The sequence below is a fragment of the Aethalodelphis obliquidens genome, unplaced genomic scaffold (genome assembly GCF_003676395.1).
Source record: "Aethalodelphis obliquidens isolate GAN/ISIS:26980383/991018 unplaced genomic scaffold, ASM367639v1 scaffold124, whole genome shotgun sequence".
NCBI classification, from domain to species: domain Eukaryota; kingdom Metazoa; phylum Chordata; class Mammalia; order Artiodactyla; family Delphinidae; genus Aethalodelphis; species Aethalodelphis obliquidens.
The window spans coordinates 743,834-763,729 of NW_020838068.1; the positions used below are offsets into that span (position 1 = coordinate 743,834).

General features: G+C 42.1%; 1 protein-coding gene and 1 pseudogene across 4 annotated transcripts in view; both read right to left on the reverse strand.

Moving 5' to 3' along the window:
* ARHGAP22 (Rho GTPase activating protein 22) overlaps window positions 1–19,896 on the reverse strand; it is a 194,756-nt gene that overhangs the window by 165,129 nt on the left and 9,731 nt on the right. The gene's annotated exons all lie outside the window — the stretch shown is intronic.
* LOC113615771 (atlastin-2 pseudogene) lies at window positions 15,553–17,332 on the reverse strand (annotated as a pseudogene).

Sequence of the window (19,896 nt, forward strand, 5' to 3'; positions counted from 1 at the left end):
ACTGTCAACCAGAAACATCTCAGATGGTTGCGAGAAGAAGAGCTGTTACCTACTTGGTCCTCTTTGTTACTACACCCGACCTTCCCACCAGATATACGCATTGCCTGCCTTTCTTCACTTCCTTTGATGCAGCCTTTTGGGCCCTGTTTCAGTGTCACCTTCCTGCTCAGAGCCCTAGAGTTTACCACCTTTAATGTCTCCCTCATCACCCATGCCTGAGGACACACGAACCTTCTAAAAGCCCTCCTGCCAGACCCTAAGACTTTACCCGTAACTTAGATATATAAAATTTAAATCACCCATATTTATTACCTAGAATTTAAAAATTAACCCATATTTTAAATATTATAGCCTATAATTGAAATATAAACTATAAACAAAACTTACAGTATGCTGACTTTAAAATATTCTTTCTAGATTTTTTCTTTTTTTTAAACTTTTTATTTTATATCGGAGTATAGTTGATTAACAATGTTGTGTTAGTTTCAGGTGTACAACAAAGTGATTCAGTTATACATATACGTGTGTCTATTCTTTAACTGCAAAATTGTGTCAGATTATCAAAGGTGAACTTTTCTCCCACTCTGATGGCCTTGCCTTGCTGGTACTCTGAGCATAGCCGTGGTTTCACCTCTGGGCACTCGGGTCCTGCAAGTTGCTGTGTCCCTGAGGGAAGAGGTCAGGGCCTCAGTCCTGTTGCCTTTGGCCTGAAGTCTGTCTCTGTCCTTTGGCTCAATGCCCCCTCCAGATGTGTAGCTTGGCTTTTAATTTCAGTCTTGTCCACACACTGCAGTCTATGGTACACCCTCTTACACATAGCCCAGGCCCCCAGAAGGGGTCTAGAGCCCTGGACTCTTACTTTTCTGGGTCTTTGGTGTCCTGGGATCCTGGGCAGAGAGTCAGCAGAACAAAGATGCAGAACCTAAGGTTGGGCCCTGGAAAACCACCAGACACACTGGGCCAGCAAGAGGTTCAGACCAGAATTCGGAGGCTTTGCTTGGAAAGCCCCCTACTTGTGACCTGTAGCCTCAGGCATGTTTCCTTGAGTCCTGCAGCCCTGGCCTCGGGGGAGAGGTGGCTTAGGCGTAACTAGGCGAGCTGGTTCAGACACCATAACCTTTGGTTTGAACCTCCACTATACCACTTGTCACCCATCACCTTTCACTTTGCAACAGCTAATGTCCAGACAGCTGATGTCCGGGGGGCTTAGCGCTGAGTTGATGGATGAGTGGTGTACCGGCTGGGTTCTCCAGTGGCAGATGCGGAGATGAGAGTTTTATGAGGGATGAACACTTGTTCAGGAAAGGGGAGGATGCAGGAGTGGGGTGGGAGGGGAGTGTCTGGGCCATATGCAAACCCGACAGTGTCTCTGCCAGCCCACCTGGGAGCTCCGAGGCAGATGGCCCAGAAGAGGATCTGGCTTTGGGTGGAGGTGGTTAGGTCCATGTACTACTGTCATTGGCTGGGGGCCTTCTCGGAGAGGAGCATGACCTTGGCTACCACTGCCTTGTGTAGTCATTGGCTGGGAGCCACCCAAGAAAAGCATAAAGTTGGCTCAAAAGCTGAGGCTGACCCTAAAAGAGCTAACAGCTGGCGGGGTCAGCTGACCCCACTCCTTGCAGCTGGGAGGCAAGTCCTTTCCTGAAAGGGACGCGAGCAGCTCAGTTGTGTGTACCTGGCAGGTCCTGTGAACCTCGCAGGCCTCATTTTTAGGCCTCTGTAAATCCTGGGTTCAGACTAACTCTACTCTCCTAAAACTCTTTGCTGCACCTGGGCAACTGTCTGGGCTCCCCATTTCATTGCGCAGCTTTCAGATAAAATTTCATTCAGCTGCAAAGTCTCACTGTGGTTTCCTCAGAAGGGAAAGCTTCCATTAGAGGGGTGTGTAGAGCCAACAATGGGACAGACCCTGCCCCCCTTTCGCCTGCAGTGGGACAACATGTTCAAAGGGCTCCATGAAAAACTGTGAACCTCAGGGCACTGTGGGAAGCGGCAGGTGGGACCCCAGCCCGCCAGGCCTGACACCCTGGGCCAGGCAGGGTCCCCTGCTAAGTTCCTGCTTCTAGCAGTCAGAGGCTGAGAGGAAAGAGGGAAATGATGCTTCACTAGTGGGTTTTGGGTCCTGGGAACATGAGGTTCTGAGGTTTAAAGGAGCTGTCACCCTTCCCCTGTAGCAGGGGGTGAGGGACCCAGAGGTGGGGTTACCACCAGCGTCAGCCTGCCGAGGCTCCAGTGACAACCCTGTCCTCACTCAGGTCCAACGAGGAAGCAGGTTTGAAATGATTTCCCCTCCCACAAAGAGTCGGATTTTAGAAAATGATGAATCACCACTTTGGTCAGTTTTCATTATTGAAAAACAAGTCTGCTCCCTCGTGAAAACACCTGCTTGTTGTGGAAAGGCATGGATTGGAACAGATGGAAAGAATGGAAATTTCCCAGGCGCCTTCTCTCCCAACTCACACCTCTCCCCAAAGTCAAGATTCCTCCTCCGCTTGACCAGCCCCTCCCACCTGGGCACACAACCTCCATCCGCTCTTCCAATCATTTCCCCTCCTTTTGCATCTTTAATCCCGCCCTCCCTCCCTGGTTCTCTTCTCCAAGTTGACAAACACACTCAGGTCTCTCTTCTCTCAAAATCACACCTCCCTTTACATCATTTACTGTAATGGAACGGGACTCGTTTGGGGGTTGTACAACATCTGGCCCCTTCCTGTTCTGGAGCGACCCCCCGCCACCTCCCTTTTTGGTCTGCTCTGTCCCTGCAGGCAGTTGGATGTGGCCATGTGTTGTACACTCAGGCCATCAGATGGTCCTGCCTGGGTTTGATCTAATCTTGAGCATGTCATGAAAAGACTGAGAGATGGTTAGATGGACTTCCCAGCACTGGCAGCAGTGATGATGTCCTGTTGTGACCTTGGGGCCTTCTAACACAGTGGAGGTGTCCTGCAGAGGTGTCCTGACCACGCCATTCCTGCAAGATTCCTGTGCTTCTTGCTTTTAGGCCCCCTGGAGCCACCATCATTCTTGGCTGTTTTCCAAGCCTGGTTCTCCAGCTCCCAAAGGATTTTGTAAATCTCATATATTTAGAATAAATTCCCTTTTCTGGCTTTAGCTGGCTTGGGTTGCCTTTCCGTGACCTGCAACCCACAGAATTCTAACTGATGCCCATATCAAGCCTCTGAGCCCCTGTTTTCACAGTCCTCTCCTCTCTCACTTCCTAATTTTCCTAACTCAGCACAGATGGCACTGTCTCCCAGTTGTCTGTTCTCCCCCAGATGACATTTCCTTCCTCATTTCCCCAATTATGCCACCAAGCTAATCATTGCTTGTCTCAGACTGGAAACCACAGGCCAACCTTCCAGACCTTGGCTCTAGTTTTCTACAGCCTATTATCATATTTCCATGACTGACGGTACTCACAGCTCATCCAGAAGGTGCTGCTGGAGGAGGCCCTCCCACCCTGGCAAACACTTCTTTCCTCCCAACCTTTGCTTCATTCTCATCTGTTTCAAATCCAGCTCCTGTCTGGGTGTACACGTCTGACCCTGGTGAGGGTCTGGTGCACACATGCTGCCTTGCTTTCGCCTGCAGTGAGACAGCATGCTCAAAGGGTACCATGAAAAACTGTCAACCCCAAATCAACATCTGGCAAAATTGTTCTTCAAAATGAAGGAGCAATTAACATATTCTCAGATAAACAAAAACTGAGACAGTTAATTGCTAGCAGATGTGCCCTACAAGAAATGTTAAAGGGACTCTTTCAGGCTGAAATGAAAGGACACTAGACAGTAACTCGAACCCACATGAAGAAATAAAGAACATCAGTAAAAGTATTGGTACAGGTAAATATTTAAGATGGTATTGATGCATTTTTCTTTGTAACTTCTCTTTTTTCTTATCTGATTTCAAAGGTAACTGTGTAAAAAACTTATAAATCTATGTTGATGAGCACACAATATTTAAAGATATAATGAGTGATGAGAAAATATATAAAGGTTTTTGTTCAGCAGATAAATGGATAAAGAAGATGTGAGGTATATATACAATGGAATACTCAGCCATAAAAAGAATGAAATTTTGCCATTTGCAACATGGATGGACTTGGAAGGCATTATGCTAAGTGAAATAAGTCAGAGAAAAACAAATACTGTATGATATCACTTATATGTGGAATCTAAAAAATACAACAGACTAATGAGTATGACAAAAAAAGAAGCAGACTCACAGATGCAGAGAACAAACTTGTCGTTACCAATGAGGAGAGGGGGGTGGGGCAGTGGGAGATACAAATTATTGGGTGTAAGATAGGCTCAAGGATGTATTGTGGGACTTCCCTGGTGGCTCAGTGGTTAGGAACCTGCCTGCCAATGCAGGGGACACAGGTTCGAGCCCTGGTCCAGGAAGATCCCACATGCTGCGGAGCAACTAATCCCGTGCGCCACAACTACCGAGCTTGTGCTCTAGAGTCTGAGAGCCACAACCGCTGAGCCTGAGTGCCACAACTATCGAAGCCTGCCCACCTAGAGCTCGTGCTCTGCAACAAGAGAAACCACCGCAATGAGAGGCCCGCTCACCACAACGAAGAGTAGACCCCGCTCGCTGCAACTAGAGAAAGCCTGCGTGCAGCAACGAAGACCCAAGGCAGCCACAAATAAATAAATAAATATAATCTTTACAATTGTGAATCACTATATATTGCACACCTGTAACTTATATACTATTGTACATCAACTATACTTCAATTAAAAAATAAAATAAAAAGTTTCTGTATACTGTATTTATTAATCCAAACTAGATTGACACAGATTAAGGTGTAAATCCCCAAGGCAACCACTAGGAAAATAACCCCAAAACTATACAGCCAAAGAAACAACAAGGTGATTAAAAGGTTATGACAGACAATATCCATTTAAATGGACAATATCCATTTAATTCTTTAAAAAAGAATTCAGTAATTGAGGATGTGAGGAACAAAAAAGATATGACACGTAGGAAAAAAGTAGCAAAATAGTAGGAGGAAGTCCTTTCTTATCAGTAATCACATTACATGTAAATGAACTGAACTCTCCAAATAAAAGGAAGGTGTAGGTAGAATTGACTTTTAAAAAATCCAACAATGTACTCTTTAAAAAGTGTTACTTTAGATTCAAAGACACAAATATGTTGAAAGTGAAAGGATTTAAAAAGATATTCCATACAAACAGTAACCAAAAGAGAGCTGGAGTGGCTATACTAAAATCATACAAAATGGACTTCAAGACAAAAATTAATGCAAAAGAGAAAGAAGGACAATATATATTAATAAAAGTGTCAATACATCAAGATATAACAATTATAAACATATATTTGCCTAACAATAGAGCACCAAAGTCCATGAAGCAAAAATAGGTAGACTTGAGGGAGAAATGGAGAATGCAACAATCATAATTGGAAACCTCAATATCCCACTTTCAGTAATGTATAGAAAAGCAACAAAGAAACCACCTAGACCTAACAGACATCTATAGAACACTCTACCCAAAAAACAACAGAATACATATTCATCTAAACTGCACAGGGAACACATCCTTGGATAGACCAAATGTTAGGCCACAAAACAGGTCTCAACAGATTTAAAAGGATATCTTCTCTTGTGGAAATTTTTTTTTTTTTTTTTTTTTTGCGGTACGTGGGCCTCTCACTGATGTGGCCTCTCCTGTTGTGGAGCACAGGCTCCGGATGCGCAGGCTCAGCAGCCATGGCTCACGGGCCCAGCCGCTCCATGGCATGTGGGATCTTCCTGGACCGGGGCACGAACCCATGTCCCCTGCATTGGCAGGCGGACTCTCAACCACTGCGCCACCAGGGAAGCCCAAAAGGATATCTTCTCTTAGTAGTCAACATTGTACTGGAAGTTGTAGCCAAGGCAATTAGGAAAGAAAAAATAATAAAGGCAGGACCTGTCACATTTCTGAGCCCATGCCCAGGACTGGGTTTGAGAGAGAGAAGAGAACAAGGGACTATGCAGTGTCCTGTTCTGTCCCTGGGTAAGGCAATGGGTGGCAGCTCTGACCTATACCCATGGCATCTTGCTCCCTTTCCCAATTTTTTATTTTGAATTTAAGTCTCCACTGATATCCCAAGGGATTTATGAAGATCCCAGAGGTCACTGTCATGACTGCATTGCAGTCCAACTTCTCCCTATGCTCAGCCCTGCTTCCTCACTCCTCACATCTGTCACTCTTCAATAAACTTACTCCATGCTGACCTCCATCTCAGAGTCAGCTTCCCAGGGGACCTAGTCTTCAATGGAGCTAAAGGCCGGTGTCTGGAGTATTGTGAAATGACTGGCGTACAGTCATAAAGTGGACATTGTACAGCTTCAAGAGCTGATTGTTAAACTGTATGCATGTTCCATTTCCACTTGTGTCCTTATCAACAGGAAAGATGCATATATGTGTCAAAACTTTTTGGAGATAACAGTAGTTATTTCTGCAGAGTAGGGATGGAAGTTTGGAGTCACTTGTTTTCTGCTTTACACTTTTCTATGGTGTTTGAATTCTTTCCCTGAACATGCAATGATTTCTATAGTGATAATTCAAAGGAAGGATGGATCCAGTAGTTGAAGGGTTGGGGTGCAGTGAAATGTATATAAAATCAGAGAAGAATCTGGGCAGTGGCTGGTCAAGCCCTACTCAGCTGTAGGGTGACCAAAATCCTAGTTTGCTCCAGATTATCCTGGTTTTAGCATTGAAAGTCCTGCATCCTGAGGGACAATTCAGTACTAGAATAGAATCAAGAGTTCAGAAATAAACACTCTTATTTATGGTCAACTGATTTTTATCAAGGGTGTGAAGACAATTCAATGGGGGAAAGAATAGTCCTTTCAACAAATGGTGCTGGGACAACTTGATATCCACATGCAAAAGAATCAAGTTGGACCCCTCTCTCATACCATACACCAAAATTAATTTGAAAATGTATCAAAGACTTAAATATAAGAGCTAAAACTATAAACTCATAGAAGAAAACTAAATAAGAAAAAAATAGATAAACTGGATGTAATCAAAATGAAAAATTTTGGGCTTCCCTGGTGGTGCAGTGGTTGAGAGTCCACCTGTCAATGCAGGAGACACAGATTCGTGCCCCGGTCCGGGAAGATCCCACATGCCGCAGAGCAGCTGGGCCCGTGAGCCATGGCCTCTGAGCCTGCATGTCCAGAGCCTGTGCTCCGCAATGGGAGAGGCCACAACAGTGAGAGGCCCGCGTACTGCCAAAAAAAAAAAAAAAAGAAAAAAGAAAAATTTTGTGCTTCAAAGGACACCATGAAGAAAGTGAAAAGATAATCTGCTGAAGAGGAGTAAATTTGTGCATATCTTACATCTATTAAGTCACTTGTATCTAGAATATATTTTTTAAAACTCATACAACTCAAAAAAAAAGTAGTTTGCAAATATTTTCTCCCAGTCCATGGCTTCATTTTCTTCAGAGTGACTTTCTCAGAAGTTTTGAATTTTAATAGTTTTATTTTAATGGAGCACCGTTTTGGTGTTGTATCTAAAAACTCAGTGCTAACCTAAGGTTACCAGATTTTCTCCTACGTTTTCTTCTATAAATTTTGTATCTTGTGTTTCACATTTAGGTCTATTGTCATTTTGAGTTAATTTTTGCTAAAGGTATAACGTCTGTATCAAGGCTCATGTTTTGTTTTGTTTTGTTTTGTCTGTGGACATACAGCTGTTCCAGCAACAGCTGTTAAAAGCACTATCCTTTCTCCATTAAATTGCCTTTCCTTTTTTGTCAAAGATCAGTTGACTATATTTGCGTGGGTCTATTTTTGGGCTTTCTATGTGATTCCACTCGTCTATATGTCTATCCTTTTGCCAATACCACACACTATCTTGGTTATTGTAACTTTAATATAATTAAATTGAATTTGGGTAGTGTGATTCCTCCAACTATGTTATTCTTCTTCAGTTCTGTATTGGTGGCTTTGGGTCATTTGCCATTCTATGTAACCTTTAGAATCAGTGTGCTGATACCTATAAAATAGCTTGCCAGGATTTTTATTGAGATTGTGCTACATCTATAGATCAAGTTGAGAAGAACTGACACCTGAACTCTTCATTTATTAGATCCTCTTTGATTTCTTTCATCAGAGTCTTGTAGTTTTCTGCATGTAGATTCTCTACATATTTTGTTAGATCTTTATATATGTATTTAATTTTTCATGCTAATGCAAATGGCATTGTGCTTTTATTTTCAAATTCCACTGGTTCATTTTAAACAAGTATAAAGGAAAGCAACTGAATTTTGTATTTTAACCTTGTATCCTAACCTTGCTATAATTGCTTTTTAGTTCTAGGAGGTTTTTTGTTTTGGGTTTTTTTTTTTTTTTTGTAGATGCTTTGTGTTTTTTGCATAGATAACTTTATCATCTATGAAGGAAGCCAGTTAAAACTTCCTCCCCAATCTGTATAATTTTTATTTCCTTTTCTTGTCTTATTGCACTAGCTACAGCTTCCAGTACAATGTTGAATAGGAGTGCTTAAAGGGAACATCCTTGTCTTGTTCCCAAAATAGGGAGAAAACATCCAGTTTCTCATCATTATCATGTTAGCTGTAGGTTTTTTGAGATGTTCTTTATCAAGTTGAGGAGATCCTCCTCATTTCACAGTTCATTGAGAGTTTTTATCATGATTAGGTGTTGGATTTGTCAAATATTTTTCTGTATCAATTCATTTGATCATATGATTTTTCTTCTTCAGCCTATTGATGTGGTGGATTAAATTGATATTTTTTCTGAATGTTCAACCAGTTTTGCACATCTGCAATAAACCCCACTTGGTTGTGTTACATAATTTTTTTATACATTGTTGGGTTCATTTTCTTTTTCTTTTTTTTAATAAATATTTTTATTTATTAAAAAAAATTTTGAAGACGTGGACCATTTTTAAAGTCTTTATTGAATTTGCTTCTGTTTTATGTTTTGGTTTTTTGGCCGCAAGGCATGTGGGAACTTAGCTTCCTGACCAGGGATTGAACCTGCACCCGCTGCATCGGAAGGCAAAGTCTTAACCACTGGACCACCAGAGAAGTCCCTGTTGGGTTCATTTTGTTAATATTTTGTTGAGGAATTTTGCACCAATATTCACAGGAGATATTTGTCTGTAGCTTTCCTTTCTTGTCTTTATCTGGTTTGGGTATTAGGGTAATACTGGCTTCATAGAATGAATTAGGAAGTGTTCCTTCTACTTCTATTTTCTGGAAGAGATTGTAAAGAATTTGTATCATTTCTTCCTTAAATGTTTGGTAAAATATACCAGTGAAACCATTTCAGCCTGGTGATTTCTTTTTTTGGAAAGTTATTACTTACTGATTCAATTTCTTTAGTAGTGGTAGGCATATTCCAATGATTTCTTTTTGGCGTATTGATTATACTTATTTAAAAAAAATTTTGGTTGCCCTAGAGTTTGCAATATATATTTACAGCTAATCTAAGTCCACTCTCAAATAACACTGTACTACTGCTTCACAAATAGTGCAGGTTCCTTACACAGAGTATTCCTAATTCCTCCCTTCTGTTCCTTATGACATTGCTGTTACTAGTCTAGCTATCTCTATACCATAATCACCCAAAACACTGTTACTATTGTTACTTTGTGCAGTTATCTATTAGATCAATTAAGAATAAGAAAAAAAAAAGATTTTGTTTTACCTTCATTTATTCCTTCTCTGGATACTCTTTCTTTATGTATACCTCAGTTTCTGACCTATATCATTTTCCTTCTCTTTGAAGAACTTCTTTTAACATTTTGTGCATAACAAGTCTACTAGTGATGAATACACTCAATTTTTGTTTGTCTGAGAAACACTTTATTTAGCCTTTATTTAGCCTAGTCTTTATTTAGCCTTCACCTTTGAAGAATAATTTCAATAGATATAGAATCCTATACTGGTTGGGATGTTTTTTTCAACACTTTAAATATTTCACTCCACTCTCTTCTTGCTTGTATGTTTCTGATGAGAAGTCTGATGTAATTTTTATCCTTGTTACTCAAAGGTAAGGTGGTTCCCCCTACTCCCAGCTTATTTCAAGATTTTCTTTGTCTTTTGCTTTCTGCAATTTGCATATGATGTGCCTAATATGCACATAATTTTATCCTACTTAGTGTTCTCTGAGATTCCTGGATCTGTGGTTTGTTGACTGTCACTGCCTGGAGTTGGCAAAGACACAAAGTTTAGAGTCAGCTATCAAGTTTGAGGGCACACAGTTCTCCATAAGGCCAACCTCACTCCTGACATCAACAGCAAGTTTGGGGGTGTTCCCCCAAACCACACTCTGTTCAGTAATTTGCTAGAAGAACTCATAGAACTCACTGAAAGCTATTATACTCATAGCTGTGGTTTATTACAGGGAAGGAATACAAATTAAAATCAACCAAGGAAATGATGAATAGGGCAGAGTCTGAGAAGGTTCCAAATACACAGGTTCTATTGTTCTCTCTCATGGAGTCAGGACATATTGCCCAGCCAGCATCAATGTGTGACAATACAGAGTAATGCCAACTGAGAAGCTTGCCAGAGCCTCAGGCTTCAGAAGTTTTTATTTGGGCTCTATTGCACAGGCATGATTGATTGTCCACCTGGTTGATCTCAGCCTCAGGGTTGACTGATACCACTTGACCCAAAGCTCCCACCTTAAATCACATGATTGGTCTTTATAGCATGAGCAGCTTCTACTATCAGGTGTGGTTAGCAATACTCTAAGATCTGGCATAGCCAACCCTTGCCCTAAATGAAGACATTCCTATCAGGTACAACCAAGGTTACCTCCCAGAAGCCAAGGAAAAAGGCTAGCCCTCTTTTTGGGCAAGAATTCTCTACTACATAGTCATTAATTTTGGAAAATTCTTGGCCATTATTACTTTAAATATTTCTTCTGTTCCCTTTTCTCTTCTCCTACTGGCATTCCAGCTATGTGCTTATTACACATTTTGAAATTATCTCACCATTCTTGGATATTCTGTCTGCATTTTTGTTCTCTTTTTTCTTTGTATTCAGTTTGAATTTTTTATTGACATATTTTCAAGCTCACTGATTATTTCCTTAGCTGTGTCCAGTCTACTGATGAGCCCATCAAAGGCATTCTTCATTTCTGTTGCACTGTTTTTTATTTCTAGCATTTCTTTTTTATTCTTTCTTAGGGTTTCCATCTCTCTGCTTACATTAACCGTCTGTTCTTTTATTCTTTTCTTTTCTTTTCTTTTTTAAATTAATTTTTATTGGAGCGTGGTTGCTTTACAATGTTGTGTTAGCCTCCACTGCACAATAAAATGAATCAGCTATATGCATACGGATATCCCCTCCCTTTTGGACTTCCCTCCCATTTAGGTTACCACAGTGCATTAGGTAGAGTTCCCTGTGCTATACAGTATGTTCCCATCAGTTGTCTATTTTATACATAGTATCAATAATGTATATGTGTCAATCCCAGTCTCCCAATTTCTCCCTCCCCATCCCTTTCCCCCTTGGTATCCATACATTTTTTCTCTACATCTATGTCTATATTTCTGCTTTGCAAACAAGATCATCTATACCATTTTTCTAGATTCCACATATATGCGTTATTATACGATATTTGCTTTTCTCTTTCTGACTTACTTCACTCTGTATGACAGTCTCTAGGTCCATCCATGTCTTTACAAATGACCCAGTTTCGTTCCTTTTTATGGCTGAGTAATATTCCATTGTATGTATGTGCCACATCTTCTTTATCCATTCCTCTGTTGATGGACATTCAGGTTGCTTCCATGTCCTGGCTATTGTAAATAGTGCTGCTCTGAACATTGGGGTGCATGTGTTTTTTTTGAATTATGGTTTTCTCTGGGTATATGCCCAGTGGTGGGATTGCTGGGTCATATGGTGGTTCTATTTTTAGTTTTTTAAGAACCTCCATACTCTTCTCCATAGTGGCTGTATCAATTTACATTCCCACCAACAGTGTATGAGGGTTCCCTTTTCTCCACATTTCTCCACACACATCTCCAGCATTTACCGTTTGTAGATTTTTTGATGATGGCAATTCTGACCGGTGTGGGGTGATACCTCATTATAGTTTTGATTTGCATGTCTCTAATAATTAGTGATGCCAATTATCTTTTCATGTGTTTGTTGGTCATCTGTATGACTTCTTTGGAGAAATGTCTATGTAGGTCTTCTGCCCATTTTTTGATTGGGTTGTTTGCTTTTTGATATGGAGCTGTATGAGCTGCTTGCATATTTTGTAAATTAATCCTTTGTCAGCCATCTGTTCTTGCATGTTGTCTATTTTTTCTATTAGTGTCCTTAACATACTAATCATAGTTATTTTAAATTATCTATCTGATAATTCCAAAATCTCTGCCATATCTTGGCTGTTATCTTCTGAATTTCCCTGTGTCTCTAGATTTGGGGTAGTGGTTTGCTCTGTGACCTCAATTCTCTGATGGGTCGAAGAAGTCATTGATTTTAAGTTCATTTAGTTTTTTCCTTATAGTAAGGGTGGGAGTGATAATTTCTAAGCTTTTTACACACCAAAGATAAAACCAGAAGCCTGGGTCTTTAAATTTTAATAGCTGTTGCATAATGACTATTCTTTTTCAGACAACTCCTACTGCACCTCCCAGCTCCCCATTCCTAGAAGATTCCAGAGGCCTGTGACCCACATGGAAGACTTCAGAGAACAACTTCCTTTAGATCTCTCCATTAGATTAATACAAGTAATGAATGTAAGCTCCAGGAAGCAGGGATTTTTATCTGCTTTGTTACCTACTGTATTCCCAGTACCTAGAACAGTTCCTGGCACAACAATGTGTACTGAGTGACTAATTATCAACTTCTCATTAGGGAAGCATTGAGTCCACCTTTAATAGCCCCAGCTAGCTCTCAGCTCTATGATGATCTGCCTTCCTCTGGGACACTCAGTTGACTGGCCTTGGATTTGCATTCCTTGAACACTGGAGAAGTAAGGCTGGGGGCGTGGCTCCAAATATAGGGTCCCTGTGTCTGCACACAGAGTCTGAATCAAGTAAAAACCCATTATTCTACTTTCTTCTAAAAAAATTCCCAAAGGCAACAGTTCACAACCTGAGATTAAAGTAGGATCCAATGGTTTACCTGAAAGGGAATTTCTATTCATTCAGGAATTACCCTGTGCCCTTTCTTGAACTCTCTGTTTTTTACTAGCTAGGCAATCCTTATAAAAGTTCTGTGAGATATGGTCTATCATGATCTCCCTTTTATAGTGAGGAACCCAAGTGGAGAGGTTATATCACTGGAATAAGACCAGAGAGTAAGTAATTGGTGGAACTAAGATTTACACCTAGGCCTGGCTTTCTTTAAAGACTATTCTTTTCAGAACTGGCAAAATGATGCCAGTATCAAGGTGGGAGGGTTGACTTTCCCTGTTCACTGGGAAGTTAACAAGGACTGGATCATGACATAGGGCTAAGAGGAGGAGGGAGCAGAGGTCTGGGGAGAGGAGAAAAAACAGTTTGTTTTTGCGGTTGGGGGGGAATAGAATGCTTTTTTTTTTTTTTTCTGTCTAAGAACAGATGTGTTGGTAGCAGTTTAATACAGATGGAAACAAATACAATCCATATAAAAACAGGATTTGAAGCAGGAGGTGGATACAACAACCAAAGTAAAGTTAGAGCTTTCGGCCATGCAACTCAACACCTGAGTTCTCTTCACTTAAAAACCAAACTAGGGGGCTTCCCTGGTGGCGCAGTTGTTGAGAGTCCACCTGCCGATGCAGGGGACACGGGTTCGTGCCCCGGTCCGGGAAGATCCCACATGCCGCGGAGCGGCTGGGCCCGTGAGCCATGGCCGCTGAGCCTGCGCGTCCGGAGCCTGTGCTCCGCAACGGGAGAGGCCGCGACAGTGAGAGGCCCGCGTACCACAAAAAAACCAAACAAAAAAAACCAAACTAGACGCTTTAATAGGTGTTCGTAGAGAAGGCTACAAAAGTATTGCAAAATGTTAGCCTTACATATACCACAAAAAAAGAGAGAGAAAAACAAAATTAATACACCCCCTAGGCTAATCACAACAAGTTTTCCCTAACAGAGACAGACACTGAAAAATAACTTTCTACAAGCTTAGCTTCAAGGTATGAGGTACAATACCTTACAGCTCTCACTTGGGTGTTTCCCACTCATGCTCTTTTCAGTATAAACAAATAGGTTTATGTAATGGAATACATATTTGAAGAATTCCATAAAAAAACACAAGTTCCATTTTATATATACAAATTTTTAATTATGTACTGAAAATAAATTACAGGAAAAAAATTTAAAATGCAACAGAGGACAAAGTCACAATAAACATTCCCACTGAATTCCCTTGGACGGGGGCGTGGTGAGACTGCAGTGCTCAAGAAGATAAATATCACAAATATAACAAAAACTTCAAATTGTCTATGCACTCACACACTGACATGAGCCACAAACGTTCCGTCACAGGGACTGTACTCATTAGCCTACCACAGAACCAGATTTTGTCATAAACTACAAAACTTTTAATACAAAATCCTATTTATATATTTATAATTCATATACTTGCCCTATCTGTGATTTTAGAAAATAAAAGCTACACACTGTATAGATACTCTTTTTTTTTTTTTTTTTTGCCGTACACGGGCCTCTCACTGTTGCGGCCTCTCCCGTTGCGGAGCACAGGCTCCAGACACGCAGGCTCAGCGGCCATGGCTCACGGGCCTAGCCACTCCGCGGCATGTGGGATCTTCCCGGACCGGGGCACGAACCTGTGTCTGCTGCATCGGCAGGCGGACTCTCAACCACTGCGCCACCAGGGAAGCCCTGTATAGATACTCTTAACTCATAGCTGTAGGCAACATTTTTGGATGGAATTTCCCCCCAATAAAATTAATGGCATATTTTATGTACATGAAGGCTAAACTGCATAAAGACAGCTCAGTTTCCCAGATATGTTTCTCCTTTTAGGGCAGGTTTATAAATTTAAAAAGGCAAGACAAATGTACACCTCAGAATCACTTTCTTAGCTACAAGAGTTGTCATATAATTTCTATGAAGTTTCTGATACATGCATTTATGTAATACTGGTATTGAAGGCAGTAAAGCAATATATACTTTTAATGTCGTGGCTCAATAAAGGCTTCTTTGTCATTCCAATCTGATTCTTGATACAGTGATTCATAACTTCTCTAAAAATTAAAATGTCAATGGGACACTGTGTTAAAGAGACTCTAAATAGATTTCTTAAAATAGTTCCCTGAAATAGCCTTTACATAAGACAAATTTCACTAACATTAGATTAAGTAAAAAGGGAAACAAAAGAATTAAACATGGCACAAGTGTGCATGCAAACTAATGCTCCTCAGCCAGTCTTCATGTCTTCGGAGCCATGAACAGAATGCTTAAAACCAACAAACAATTTCACACTCTGTGGCGGCCATCTGTGAAGCCAGTTATACTAAACTACTTCTACAGTTGATTGTAAACTTTGGTTTATTTTTATTTGAGTTCTCACTGTACAGCAAGAATGAAAAAAAGAAAGAGTGGAGTCCATGAAGAGATGAACTGTCAGTCTGTCTTTAAGCTGGCATGATGAGACACCTGGTCAGTCAGGTCTGCTTTGATAGAGTTTGTTACAGAATGCCTTATGTTTTCCTCCATGAAATTATCAACCAAGGGTCTTCAATACCTGTTCCCATAGCGTTTCAGCAATCTGATCAATCATTGTTCCAATTTCTCTGAACTCCCCAGAGTATTTAACATATGCCCAAGAACAAAGAGACGTCAGTGCTAACCCCATGACAAGGTTACACAAGACGGCTATAGAGTTTAGGCCAATGAAGCCAGTCAGTCCTGAGATTATATACATAGCAAACATGACTGCAAACAGTGTGGTAGGGGTACGAGCAACATAGAAGATATTTTTGCCATCATTGTGCTTTATAAAATTTGCATAGGTTTCTTCTATTTCAGCCTCAAACCGGTCCTGATAACGACGGCAGAATTCATCTCCACCCATTTTTTTTTTACTGAACAAGACTGTTTAATTGCCACTTCCTTGAGATCCAGGTGTTTTTGCTCCAGAGTGCAATGTAAGGGTTGTCCCCACCGCCTACCTGCTCCGTACTTTTGCAATAGATCTCTCTTGCTCCTGCTACTGCAGCAAGATTATTAGCTTCAGCTGTTGCCTGAAGCATGGACTTTGGATGTGGAAGTTCCTCTCCTTGATAAATTTTAATGTAAGCCTTAAAGTATTGTACAAGATCTTTACAAATGACTTTAGATCCACTTATCTCTTTTTCTAACAAATTTTCTGGGGCAAGTAGCAATGGAATCAGATTTTGAAGCTCTCGTTTAAACTCTTCATCAATATCTTTCAATGTCCCATCACAACTAGGATTAGTTAAAACTTTAAGACCAGGATTTGGCAAAAGGAAGCAACCAAGATTTGAGAAACAGTTGTGAATGTGCTTCCTTACATTCTGTAGCTCTTCATGTTGACTTTGTTTTACCTGCAATCTCTTTTCAAGGAATTGTTTTCCACCTTCCAAACCATATGAATGTTCATAAGGATAACTCCAGTCTCGAATCAAAAACATTAATGTCTGAAATGGTTTCTGGTAGATTTCTTCCATTGCAAGTCTGCCGTATTCTGTAAATAATTGCAAGTGTTGAAGATCATCTTCTTGAATATTTTGAGACAAATTATATACCTGGACAGAGCCAGTCACAGTGCTCAGAGCAAACACTGTTGCACTATCTTTGAGAGTTGACTGGCTATCGAAGGCACCCTAGGTATCCCTCAGCAGCACAGCCACTTTTGTTCCATTAGGTCTCTCGATCACATACACTTCATTCCAGATGTGTATGCCTGTTGTTTCTCTCTTGCAACCAACCCGCCATGTAAAGCCAGTCAATGGTTCATTGTTTCCACCAATCCAACTTTGAGAATCCTTGTTACACATATATCTAAGCATGAAGTCCAGTAGAAATGATTTCCCTTTAGGAAAAGCTCCTGCCATGGATACCACTACTATGTTAAGATCTCCTATGTGCTCCTGTAGCAATATCTACTCCAAAGCTTCTTCATCAAGCTCAAAGTTATGGTCATCTTCATGTGTAAGAACAATCTATACTGGACATGGTTTCTTCATAACCTCATCAGAGTCTACTAGGTCATCATCTTCATAATTCTCACCTAGGAGGATCCTGGATAAGACGTGGTTAACCCCGGTGTTTGGGTCACTGGTTCGCCTCCGGCACTGCAGCCCCTCGTGTGGCTGCCGCCTCTGCGCTGCCTCGTCCCCCTCAGCCATCTTGGACAGATTTAAAATTAACTCCCCCTAGAATGCTATTTTATTTTTTTTAATTTAAGTATAGCTGATTTACAATGTTGTGTTAGTTTCTGGTGTACTATTTACAATAGCCAGGCATGGCTAAATGTCCATCGACAGATGAATGGATAAGAAAGACGTGGTATATACATATATACACACATGCGCGCGTGCGCACACACACACACACACACACGTACACACAATGGAATATTACTCAGCCGTAAAAAAGAGTGAAAACAGTTTCTCAACTGAACACTGGGCTGAGCTGGTCTTCAGGTTGCACTGAGTCTCAGATGGCATTTGGGGCGGGTATCTGAAAGTCCATGCTATGAGCATCTTTGTCCCCATGTTAATCCTCTCTTTCCACCCAGGCCACCAGGATGCTGCTTCTTCCCACCACTGTTGCTATGGTAACTGGCTGGCAGTCTTACATACCAGCCGTCAAACATGCTGAGAGAAGCCCGTTTGTACCACTAACTCAGTCATGCTGCGGAAAGCCAGATGGATACACATTCCAGTTGTGGTGGGGGACTTGATGGCTCTGGCCAACGGGTGCAGCCAATGTCCCTGAAGGCGGAGGTGTGGCTGCAAATGAGCAGTAGAGCTGGGTCAGCTCAGATCTGGGTCGAGTCCTGCTTCTGCCGCTCAGTAGCAATGTGCCCTTGGGAGTCAATGAATTTCCTGAATCTCAACTTCCTTATCTGGCCAACAGGGAGGGCTGTTCTGCCCCCACAGAGCTGGGGCAGCAGTAAATGAGACCACAGGGGAGTGGAAGAATTGTGAGCCCTCACTGTGGTTTGCCATTTCGCAATCACTCTCAGGGTCGAGTCATTTCTCCCAGATGTGCAGGAACAGAAATCAGCGTAAGAAACTGGTTCCCTAAGGAAAGCCCCTGACTCAGCCCCTATTTGGTTCGGTTGCTGAGGGTGGATAAGTGTGGGCTTCCGCTGGCTTCCAGAGGGCAGTGTGTCTGGCAGAGTTTCTGTCTAGACACTGGCTGAGGGCTCTGCCCAGCCTCTCCCCAGCCTCCTTGTTCCTGGGGCACAGATGCCTTACTATTCCTCAGAGCCAACAGCTCAGGATCCAGGAAAGCAAGAGGGCTTTTCCCTGCTGTCATGGGCTGAACTGTGCCCACTCTGCATTCATAAGTTGAAGTCCTAACCCCCAGTACCTCAGGATGTGACTGTATTTGGACATGAGGTCTTTAAAGGGGTGATTAAGTTATACTAAGTCATTAACATGGGTCCTAATCCAATATCACTGGTGTCTTTAGAAGAAGAGATTAGGACACAGACATGCACAGAGAAAAGACCATGTGAAAACACAGGGAGAAGATGGCCATCTACAAGCCAAGTAGAGAGGCCTCAGAAGAAACCAAACCTGCTGACACCTTGATCTTAGAACTTAACCTTCCAGAATTATGAGAAAATCAATTGTTGTTTAAGCCACTCAGCCTGTGACACTTGGTTATGGTAGCCTGAGCAGACTAACATGCCTGCCCTTCCTCCTCACTGTAAGTAAGAGAATTCCAGCTCCCATGGGGACCCTTGGAGACAGGGACCCTTCTGGAACCACCATGAAGTGGGACTCTTCATCTTGTTTCCGGTCGCTCTGTCTCTCACTGCTCGCTGGCCCCATCTCTGCACCTCTGCACTGGGGTTCCCAGGACCCCAACTCCATGTCTCCCCAAGCCTGTCCAGCTCACATACTGCCCCCAGCTTGGAGAGAGGGACACATTAGGGGCATAGGCTGCAGCTTGTAACACAGCTCTGGGCGCCACAAGTCCCATCTGTGACCAGTTCTGATTACAGTCACAGGCGTGATACAGAGCTCTTGTCCACTGGTGGTTCCCACTCCAGGCTCTCAGCTGCTGGGGGCTTCTCTGAAGCCAAAGGGAACCTACAGACCCTGTGCAAATGAACGAAGCCCAGAAGTGCTGGGCATCCACATCTCTAGGGGCAGACTTCAGGTGAGGGAGAATGGGAGCAGGGTAATTCTCCTGCCTCTGTCCTTCCTGGACCATCTAAGAGGCACTCCATACTCTTCTCAGGGTTCTGTGAAGTCAGTCTGTTGCTGACAGCGCAATGTTTATAATGCCTTTTACGCAGGCCTGCCTTCCATGTCTCACTCTCCCCAGCCCCTCATTCCTGCTTCCTGGCATCATCTCTCAAATAAACCACCCGCACCCAAGCCCTTGGGCTCTGCTTTTGGGGAAGGCAGATTTGGGCATAGCTTTACCACTTTCCAGCTAGGGAGCAGTATGGAAAGATTTCACTTTCCTCATTTGTAAAATGGGGACATGACTATCTCACAGGCTGGTTACAGGAGTTAAATGAGATCACCATGGTGAAGTGAGTTGTAAACTGTGCAAGGTGATCTCAAAGCTAATATTTGTTATTATTTTTAGTTTGGTGGTAGCATAGGTCCTTCCTTCACTGTTCTTTCATTAAAAAAGAAGAAGAAAACCCCACCTCCATCTCATTCCCTAGGGTCCCTTGTGCAGGTGAACATCCTTGAGGAGGAATGGGTGCTAAGGGGTTGAC